This window comes from Montipora capricornis, chromosome 11 (assembly GCF_036669925.1).
Source record: "Montipora capricornis isolate CH-2021 chromosome 11, ASM3666992v2, whole genome shotgun sequence".
Classification (NCBI taxonomy): Eukaryota; Metazoa; Cnidaria; class Anthozoa; order Scleractinia; family Acroporidae; genus Montipora; species Montipora capricornis.
In genome coordinates, this window is record NC_090893.1 from 31,584,415 (window position 1) to 31,589,414 (window position 5,000).

The window sequence follows — 5,000 nt, forward strand, 5'->3', positions numbered from 1 at the left end:
CCCTTCTTGGATTCGCTCTGACGAAGGGCTAACGCTCGAGCTTTTAGAATCCCTGTACGGTGGTCAATTTACATTTTCAACTTTGTTAATAAAATCAAATTTTTGTGTACTACTTCCCCGCCGACGCAGCACCACAAACCGTTTTCCACCTGAACACGAAACGCGTTGACTGTGTAAGTATAGTTGACGTAGCATCGCCGTGTAGTCGCGTCGAGCCACAGAAAGTGTGCAAAAAATGAGGCCTCGCTTATTTTTATTTGAGTTAACCTACAATACTCGTCACATTTGTTGGAACACCCATCCGCGTTTCCCCCTTCGTCCAATGTTGATTTCCACAACTACTAGTAGTAGCCCGAAAAATTCTCACACAACATTGAATTGGGGGGAGGGGGATGTGATATAAGTTACGATCTTGTAACACGATGATTCTGGATTATTCGCTAAGTGTTCTAACTAAATATGTCTAGCATTGTATGAGTATTGGTGTGCGTTGGTATGAAGCCGCGCGATTCCATATATGCCGTGCAATATTCCAACAGTTCCAAACTCGTGTGATAAGTACATTTTGTTCTCTGAAGACTTTAATAGGCTCTATTCCCAGATGGACTGACATGATTATCAAGTGCAACGGTCGGCGTTGATTGACATATTTTATATACCAAGGAGTCAGAATAGCTATGCAAATATATTACAGCCCCTGAAGACGTTTCTTTACGCGATAGGACTGACTAAATCAGTTCTAGCAAAAGAACAGTTCATCGGCAATGGTTGGTGCTCCGCTTTTGAAAAACTCAGGCTGAAACCCTGAAAATATAAAGCTAATGAAAACGACACCTGTTATTAATTAATGAAAAACGACAAGTCTATAATTTCCCTGTTAAAGTGCAAAACGAGTCCATTGTTTGTCATACTCGCCTTCTGACCATACCACTGTTTACCTGCATTAATTAGGTTAATTTATGTATGCACAATGGTGAAGTAACTCAATGAATGCTTTCCAAATTCTGCCCCTCTAATGCTTGTTATAAGGAAGAAATGTATAGGCTTGAAAATATGACAACGTAATTAGACTTTTGCAATCACTGGTCTGTGATGACATGGTTTCGAATCGTGAATCTCAACGGTTCACCATGGTGAACCGTCGGTGAGCTGAAAGATAAACAGTTCATTTCTTTAAACAAACGATTCACCATGGTGAACCGTGCCGCAATAGCAGTAAATGTTACGGGATTGTTTTAATTTCACATTTACAAACTAGTTTAGATTACAACCTCGGGATAGCCTGGTTCTTATGCCCGGAAACTCTTTCCCCCCTTACATATCGAGCTAAAGTATCTGGTGAATCGCACGGTGAATCGTTGACAATCACTTCTCAATTGCAATTTGCATACATTAAGTCCATTTTAATTTAATTATCCTGTAGATTCTTCTTGAGTTGGTACCAGCTCCACATCGGCACCACTCGATATATTATTAAATACACACCGAACCTCACAAGACGTCAGCGACCCCACCTCTCTAGCTTTATTCCCTTCGCTAACCGTTGTCAGGCCTTCAAATGCCAACATCAGTACCAGTGCAAAGAAGATCGCCCTTACTTCGATCGATTCTCGTCTCGATAATAATTAAAGCCCCCGATGTCATGTGCACGCTACGTTAATCAAAGTACACAGTGTCAACTACTTTACATGGAAACGTGAAAAAACAGCGTATTAAAGATGTTCCTTTACACGCCACATAGTATTTATAAGTATTTGGCCTTCAAAAAACTCTCCAACACATATTCCTTGATTATCATCATGTTCAGACCAACTGCCCACCTTTTTTAATACAAAGCATGCAAAGAGACAATCCGTTCATCTTAGTAACAAGTTTACTTCTTTTCTAAAGAGACTTGACTTCTGATCTACACCTCTACAGATTTGCCGATTTCCTTGAAGCAAATACAATACTCGTCACATTTGTTGGAACACCCATCCGCGTTTCCCCCTTCGTGCAATGTTGATTTCCACAACTACTAGTAGTAGCCCGCAAAAATTCTCACACAACATTCAATTGGGGGGAGGGGGATGTGATATAAGTTACGATCTTGTAACACGATGATTCTGGATTATTCGCTAAGTGTTCCAACTAAATATGTCTAGCATTGTAGGTTGAGCCTGCAATCCAATCAAAAAACAGTACCTGGTCAGCAGTCAACTTCAAAAAATAAAACAGCTGACCTCGGTGAGCTCTAAGCTTGAGCCCCCGATATGGTCATGTGATACTGGTCAGCGGATACCTTGTTTCGACAGGTGTCAATTGATCAAACATGGATGTCCAATATCAAAGACGTATGCTGTAAACTAGCATGATATTGGTCACATTGGCATACATGGAGTGGTGGACGGAGGTGCGTTTGGACGTTCATGACGTCATGGCTATAAAATCAAATTTTCTTGCATCGATGGGTTACCATGTTTTCTTAACTATGGTGTTCCGCGAGCGCGCGCGGAGCTCCGCTATTATCATTAATTTAGGAGACTATTTTCCAGAACTTGAAGGAAATGGTCATAGTTGTTTGAAAAGAATTACCCAAGTGTATGGACATAGGGCTCGAACCTGAGAATGCTGATTAATTTAACCCGTCACCTAAACATTTGACTACCACACCGCTAGCTGCTCAGGGACAATATTTTAAACACTATTAATTTCATAATGGTATTTTATAACTCGGCAACAAACAATATTAAGCACTGCAAAAGGTCGGCTACCAAACTTCACGACAAAGCTAAACCTTTTAAAATCCAAATCTGCACCTAAATAATCTAGCTTAGACCTAATTACTCTTTAGCAATAATAATCTTTGGGAGACTTAAGTAAATGTCTTGATCTTCAGTGGTGAAGTGGAGTGAAGCGGTTCCTCCGGGTTCAAATCCTGCCCACCGGTATGATTTTTATCTTCCTTTTATTTCTCTGCTACCACAAGTCCTGGGACACGGTGTCCAAACTTTTTTTAAGCCTGACCCCCCGCACTGTCTGCATAGTCACTGAATATTTCTTACTTTTTTTACTTTGTTTCGTTTCGTTTTGTTCAGTTTTGCAATTTACACAAGGTAAGGTGAATTAGTACTTTTTATCGGCGAAGCGTTCTTGTTACGAAATCTAACTTTGTCCTCATGCTACACTAATAGTTGATGGGCATACTTTTCATCAAACATCATCAAACATCATCAAAATCCAGAATGTTATTAGTGATGGTCCATCAGAAATAACCGGAAAGGGAACGGGGAATACTGCAATTGTTTGAAACCCAGCGAAAAAGATCCCGCACACAATTTTTGGCCTTTAAAAAATAATAATAATAATAATAAATAAATTCTGCATGGAGAATTTTCTTACCCCACTCACGCTGGCGGTTATTGCGTTCGACAGAGGAGAATGAACACACCAAGCCAGAAAAAAAAGAAAGTGTAGTGTTTTCACTTGACGTTATCAAATTCTACCATCAAAGCAGCGAGGATTTCTGATTTTTTTTATTCGATACAAAGTAAAAGTTACTTACAAGTAAAACAAGTAAATCGTTTTACCAGCTAGGCATTGTAGCGCTTTTCGTTTTGAAAACACAGCATTTTGAATTTTCGAAGTTTCGCCTTGCGTGACACCGAGACAGGAGCCGAGATAAAGATGTCTTGTTAATAAAAATAGTCTTAGCAATTTAACCACTACAAGCTGTAGAAGACACGATTATGTTCATTTAGGTCAGCTCACAAACAAAATGAGAGAGAGCTCTTCTCGCAAACTGAGCTCCATATGTTTGATCAACGCCGTCTCTATAAAAAGCTTTGTAATATTGAGTGACATGTTTCGACAAATAACCCAGAATGGATGCCCAAAACAGACTCGAAACTTGGAGGAGTTATTTGTGTATTAGTCTTTTATAACATTTCATTTTCTGGCTTCTTTCTTTGAAGGGTTTTATTGCCTGACAGTGAAAACACTCTATAGAGCAGCAGACGCAAAAAAATAAATAAATAAATAAATTTTGCCCGCTTTCACGCGTGTGCTATAACGTAAAGCATTAAAAATATACAGTCAAAGACTGTATGTATTTTCACAACTTCAGTGGCGTTGAAAAAATCGCGCAATAACAATTTTTAATCTCATTTAGCATCACAATGAAAAGGAACAGTAAACAGCGTTGCTTGCTTTCTGAGGGAAAGGTTGTGTTGTTTAAAAACACGTGCAAGATCCATTTTGCGTTTGCTTGTTTATAGCTATTGAATGATTTAACTTTTCACAATCCTTTTTTAATTGACTATCCATCAGTTAAGAAAGTTTTTATTTTTAATATATATTTTTTCTTAGCGATGAAATGATATATGAAATGGGTCATATATAAACTGCGGATATGAAATCAAGTGAAGCTGTGATCTTCGCAATTATGAACGCAATTTTTGCAATTGCGTAAAGATGCCTGAAAAATTCAGGACTTCAACGGAGTTTGAACCCGTGACCTCGCGATACCGGTGCGACGCTCTAACCAACTGAGCTGTGAAGCCACTGACGTTGGGAGCTGGTCATTTGTGGGCTCTAATGTTCCCGTGAGGAATGAGTCAGTCCTTGATTCATTCTTTAATTCAAATGTAAAGAGAGTGCTTTTTTATGGCTCTGAAAGCTGGAAAACGACTCAGGAAAAAAGCTGAGGGTCTTTATCCATAAGTGCCTGCGCATTATACTATGCATAATGTCGCCACAAAAAATATCCAACCTGAAAGTGCGAAACATCTGTAAACAAGAGGACATCATGGTGGACCTAACCCGAAGGAAATGGACATGGATTGGGCATGTATTAAGAAAGGACTCTGGCGATGTTGCTAAAGAAAGTTTGTTCTAGACACCAGAGGGGAAAAGACAGCGGGGAAGGCCAAGAATAACTCCGAGAAGGTCAGCGGAGAAAGAACTCAAGTCTGTGCACCTGACCTGGAGTGGAACCCGAAAGGTGGCACAAGACCCAATCT

The 5,000-nt window shown here is 39.6% G+C and overlaps 1 protein-coding gene across 1 annotated transcript in view; it reads right to left on the reverse strand.

The window, feature by feature from the left end:
• LOC138024499 (carbohydrate sulfotransferase 3-like) overlaps positions 1–5,000 on the reverse strand; it is a 30,477-nt gene that overhangs the window by 1,596 nt on the left and 23,881 nt on the right. The window lies entirely within an intron of this gene.